Below are 6,404 nucleotides of genomic sequence, written 5' to 3' on the forward strand. Positions count from 1 at the left end.
TTATGACGTAATATGACGTCATTATGACGTCATTAATGTGATTTTATTGGCCAAAACCGTCTAAATAGGTTTTTCCCTGAAAATCTTCCTGGTATACAACATAACTTTTACCAAAAGTGTTTATGACAGAATTATTAGTGTGTACTAAGTCTTATGTTGCCCATAGCAACACCGGTGACGTCATAAAATGACGTCATGCATATTTAAGATATCCGCCATCTTGGATCATCAATCTTGAATTTTCAAAAATATTTTTTTTTCATGATAAAGCCTAAAATACATTGTAAACATACTAAACACCTTCATTCAAACCTTTTTTGTAAAAAGAAATGGAAGTATTGATGAAATTTTAATGAAAATAACCCGTATATACCTGTTCTAATGATATGGTCCGCCATCTTGGATTTTGGCCAATGACGTCATCAAATTAGCATAAATTATGCATATTTAATGATAAAATTTACATAAAATTAGATGGGATGTTATTAATATTAGAAACCATGAGTAACTTGACATAAAACCCATAAAATTCTATTGTTGAAACAAAAAGTACTAAATTTAGCAAAAAATGCCTGTCAGAAACCCGTTGCCATGGCAACACAAAAAATTATTATCTTATTCCAATGATAGAGAATTGTTGCCAACAATATTTTAGGAAAAGTCAACAAGTTTGGTCGTTCTACGTCTAGCCGTTCAGACGCTAGGTGACATCAAAGTTGCCGCGGGCACTTTTAGCCCCCCCCCGGTCTAGGTAGGGTTAATGTGCAGCCACACCTTCACATTGTATCTACTGTCTCAACGAAGCAAAATGTCTTGTATAGCGGTTATTTCGACTTTCTATCAAAACCAAGCCTAGACCCTAAGCAGACCTTTTTTTTTACCTTTTTTTTTTAGACTGGAAGGGTTTTTCCGCCTCCTGGACTGGATAGGTTTTTCCGTAAACCCATGTGGGCTGAGATCATCGGGAGAATGAGGGAGGGTGGCCTCGCCTTACAGGCTCCGGCCTGAATGGACCTATACCATTATTACGTCACAGTTTGTTTACCGCAATAAATGCCAGTCAATCGACGTTTATATTGTACAGGGGTGCGTACCGCGGTGTGTGTTTAGCGTTAGCCTAATATAAGGCTTTTAATACAGTACTACTTTCGTCTAATTTCACAACTAAATCACCCATGCGGCATGTAATGCTGTGTCAACACAACTAGACGCAGCAAAAACTCAGACATACCTTACTTTGAAAACTTTGAAATGATCTTTATTCTTTAACTGACCGTTCTAGAATGTTAAAAAAAAACTATTTTTGAAAATTCGAGATTGATGATCCAAAATGACGGATAGCTTAAATATGCATGACGTCACCGGTGTTGAGGGGCAACATAAGACTTAGTACACCTTAACCCTACCTAGACCGGGCTTTTTTTTACATGGGGGAACCGAGGGGGGGGGGCTCTTTTGACCCCCCTAAGAACTGGCGAACGGTATGTCGTATGACCACCAAATTTTTAAGAGAATGGTGTACTAGTAAAAATTTATCATATCTAGAATTTTTATGTCGTTATGATGTAATATGACGTCATTATGACATCATTAATGTGATTTTATTGGCCAAAACCGTCTAAATAGGTTTTTCCCTGAAAACTAAATGGTATTCAACATAACTGTACCAAAAGTGTTTATGACAGAATATTATGGTGTACTAAGTCTTATGTTGCCCATAGCAACACCGGTGACGTCATAGAATGACGTCATGCATATTTAAGATATCCGCCATCATGGATCATCAATCTTGAATTTTCAAAAATAGTTTTTTTCATGATAAAGCCTAAAATACATCGTAAACGTACTAAAGACCTTTATTTAAACCTTTTTTGGAAAAAGAAATCGAAGTATTGATGAAATTTTAATGAAAACTAGAGGTCGGAAGTCTCAGGTCTTCGTCAGAGGTACATCGTTCTAGAGGATTTAACATGCGTATTCTTCACTCTTTTTAATAATCAATTTGGTCTAAAGAACAAAAGAATCTCTGTACTATTTTTATGGTACAGAACACCCTGAAACGGTTTGCCGCAGATTATACAGATGCGTCGTCACCCGTGTTAGCCCCCCCCCCCCACGTTATTTGAGTTTGGACTGTTACTGGAAACAAAACGTTCAAGAAAGTGTCACGACAGCGCCGCAAAATATAATAAGAGAAGATGTTATAAAGGAAAGAATCAGAACAGGGTGACTACTGCTGTTTTCTTAATTTGTCTTTATGACAAATAGAAGACTTGTTTCTTGTCTTCTTTGTGTCCTAACATTTGTACTTCTACAGTTAGTATATTTTAAATCTAGGCATCTCGTTTTTCGGCCCTTCGTGTTTTTATTGGCCGCTTGCCTTAAATTTAAGGTAATTAGATTTAAGGTCTCCAGTGGACGTCATCCGTAGCAATTACTTGGTGTGGCCGTAGAAAATAACCTGACATATGTCAAACCTATCCTCCCCCTGCTGAACTTATAGTACAATCCCTCAATGTAACGTCATTTGATCCCATCCCATTATGGGGTTCCCCGGCTATATCCAGCTGTCGGCTGTCTCCAAGCAGATGTAGGTGGGGGATTTCTAAACACAAAAGGTCCTATTACGGGGACATAACGATTTCCACGACTCTCATCTTTGAACTCAATCTTGGAGACCACAACAGTAACATGCCAATCAAATTTCATTAACTTCCATTTACACATACAAAAGTTATCCTGCTCACAAGAAAAATTAACAAAAGGCCCCCTGTAGTCACAACGAAACCCCCCACGAAGCTCAGTAACGAACTTAACCTTGGTCCCGACAATAGTAAGCACCACACCAAGAATTATAATCAAAATTTTACAAATACTTGAGTTATCTTGCTAACAAGCCACAAACACAAAACGTGCACTAACGTGACGCACGGACCCCCCACGAAGCCGAAACTTGTACTTGACTTCGGCCTCAACAGCGGTAATCTGCCTGCCAAAAATCATGGACGTCGAATCATGCCTTCCAGAGTTATAACGCAAAATTCGCAGTTCCCCACACTCCGGCGAGACAATTTCATAGTCCTTCTGACGAAGACAATAACCTGTATATACCTGTTCTAATGATATGGTCCGCCATCTTGGATTTTGGCCAATTACGTCATCAAATTAGCATAAATTATGCATATTTAATGATAAAATTTACAAAAAATTACATGGGATGCAATTTATATTAGAGACCATGAGTAACTTGACATAAAACCCATAAAATTCTATTGTTGAAACAAAAAGTACTAAATTTAGCAAAAAATGCGTCAGAAACCCGTTATCTTATCTTATTCCAATGATAGAAAATTGTTGCCAACAATATTCTAGGAAAAGTCACCAAGTTTGGCCGTTCTACGGCTAGCCGTTCAGACGCTATGTGACATCAAAGTTGGCGCGGGCACTTTTAGCCCCCCCCCCGGTCTAGGTAGGGCTAATTATCTGTCATAAACACTTTTGGTAAAGTTATGTTGTATACCATTTAGTTTTCATGGAATAACCTATAAACCCCTAAAAAAGGCGTATAAAATCACATTAATGACGTCATAATGACGTCATATTACGTCATAAGGACAAAAAAATTGTAGATATGATAAATTTGTACTAGTACACCATCATCTGAAAATTTGGTGGTCATACAACATACCGTTCTCGAGTTCTGAGGGGGGGGGTCAAATGAGCCCCAAGTTATATCGAACACGATTCACCGGTTCGGGGGGTTCGATCTCCATAGTAGTAGAGTGGGACTTTTCGGCCCCAATTTGACCATCGTGTTTTGTCTTGGAAACTGCAGTACAAGCTTCTTTAATAAGGACTTTTACCAACACAAAAGAACTACGGAAGCCAGCTACCAGCCTTGAGCAGTTTGTACATCAACTTTTTATGTTTATTTTTATTTTTTTTATACGAGCAAGTAATATCTAGCGATAGTTTGTATACTAGTCATGACTCCATGCGTGAACCTTAGACTGCTCTGATACTGATATAAATGATGAACACCTGAAATGCGTGCTGCTAGTACGATTGCAAGGAACGTATGTAGTTTTATGATAAACACAATAAAGAATCTTTCCAGAAATTATTATGTATCGTCGACTTCAATGCTATTCTTAATATAAGACAACGTAAGGTTCCCGTCCCCCCTCCGTAGGGGCTCTAGACGCAAGAAACATAGTTATCACTACTAGTCTAGCATGGATCTAAGGTTGTTTTTTTTCCTTTTTTTCTATCAATCAACACTTGTAATAAAAGAAAAAAAAAGATAAGACCTCTCCTTTCGAACGAGATGGTATCAACCAATGACGTTTGTTTTACCCTTTGCCCCGGAAGTGTTTTCGAAAATGAACATACGTTCCCAGTACTCGGTTTCCAGTGCGGAATTTCTTTCGTAACTCGTTTTCCAGTACGGAAGGAACGTTCAGTTCTCGGTTTCCAGAACTGATTCAGAGTTTTCCAGTATTGAAGTCGCCTCAGATCTGGACGCCCAGTTCTGACAGAACTTCCGAACTGGAAGTTCAGTTCGGAAGGCACCTTCAGTACTGAACACCGAGTACTGAGGGAGGAACCCGTTACTTAGGTACTTTTGCGGCGCTATGCTTTGAATTTTGGTTTAGTAGGAAAAAAATAACGACATTTTTAAAGAATTACTATGCGTGGCCGTAGAAACAGCCCTCAGTCAGCATGCAAGTTCATCTGAGTTGGTAAATTACATTATGAAAAACTGGTTGAGAGCAAACGTCGGTAGTGGCAGCAAGGAATGGAATCCAAGGCCCTACGCTGAATTGGTTAAAGGCTTTCCTGACCAACAGGGAGCAAACAGTAGTGGTTGAAGGGAAGGCGTCGGCTCCAGTTAAAGTAGCGTCTGGGGTCCCTCAAGGAACCGTCCTGGGGCCATTGATCTTTCTCTTGTATATAAATGACCTACCAGATTAGCTTGACTCAAATGTGAGGTTATTTGCCGATGACTGTCTATTGTATGTAGAGCTTTCTACACAGACCGACTCACAACTTCTCCAAAAGACCTGAACACCCTGGAAGAATGCCTCAGATACCTGACCCAAGTGCTGTGGACACGTGAATTTTCCCACGTGTGACGTCAGCAACATTGGGATTGAAAAAAATTCAATTAAAGGGGTTCTATTTTTAGTGAAGATTGTTATTGTTATTGTTGTTATAATTGTGTTTAATTTTTTTGAAACTTGTCATAATTTATGGGTTTGTTGTTATTTTTCATCTTTTTAATGTTCTCTTTAAAGATTATGATTATTATTATGATCATGGTTATGAATTTATGTTTTGTTTATATCAACACAAACGTTTGAAGTCGTTAATAATGATAAAACACACAGGAAACACCCTCGTTGCCTTCGACGAGAAGGCTATGGAATCGCTTTCGGCCTGTTTTTAGATTATGCACGATAAAGTTTGAAGGCATGGTCCGTGGTTCACGATTTTGGGCAAGCAGGTTGTCTTACTGGTGGTCATTGTGAAGGCCAGAAATGGGCTTGGGGGGGGGGGGTTCTTACGTGACTGGAGGTCACCTTTTGTTTTTGCGTTTTTTGTTGTTCCCTAGATAACTCGAGAATCCTTAAGTGGTTGTCTATGATTTTCAGTGGGCAGGTCGCCGTCGAGGATACGGAGGTCAAGTTCGGATATGGGCCTCGTGGGGGGTTCCCATGTCATTGAATTTGACCTTTTGTGGTGGTCGTTATTGTTGTTAGCGGGATAATTCGAGAATATGCAAATGGATGTTCACGATTTTTTGCGAGCAAGTTACCGTTGACGATAGCAAGATCAAGTTCGGAAATGGGCGTCGTGGGAGGTCCGTACGTTACTGTAGTAACACTGGTCACTTTTAATTTGGAAAAGACACCAGCAGCCCCAAGTATAAAATTCCAGGTAGTTAGCATTATGGAAGCACCCGGAAGTGACTCCCTTCGACGCGGTAAAAGTTATAGTAGGGTTCACTAGACAATCACGGCCAACTAATATGTTGAAATATACGGTATATTCTACAAAATAACTGAAAACAAAAAAAAAGCTATCGTTTTTTAACATAATGACGACCACTTTGATTTGGCCGTCTACAGGGGTCAACGGAACTGCAGCCGGCTTTCCCTGGAACGTTGTTGCATAATGCCGCGCATTCATACACGAACATGGAAATCTTCACAATCCAACTCATACGGTGTACAAGCCGATACCTTTCCTTACCACACAGTGCAGTTCATTCATGGCTACCTCTCACATAAGTCGCTTTAGAAAGGATGCAAGAGGTCTATTTGCACTACTTTCTATACCCGGGTCACCCATTAATACTATGTTCTGCGACCTCAAAGAGTTGATCCCAAAACAACGTTTTC

This window comes from Branchiostoma belcheri, unplaced genomic scaffold, assembly GCF_001625305.1.
Source record: "Branchiostoma belcheri isolate BF01 breed outbred unplaced genomic scaffold, Haploidv18h27 scaffold134, whole genome shotgun sequence".
In the NCBI taxonomy this organism is placed as follows: domain Eukaryota; kingdom Metazoa; phylum Chordata; class Leptocardii; order Amphioxiformes; family Branchiostomatidae; genus Branchiostoma; species Branchiostoma belcheri.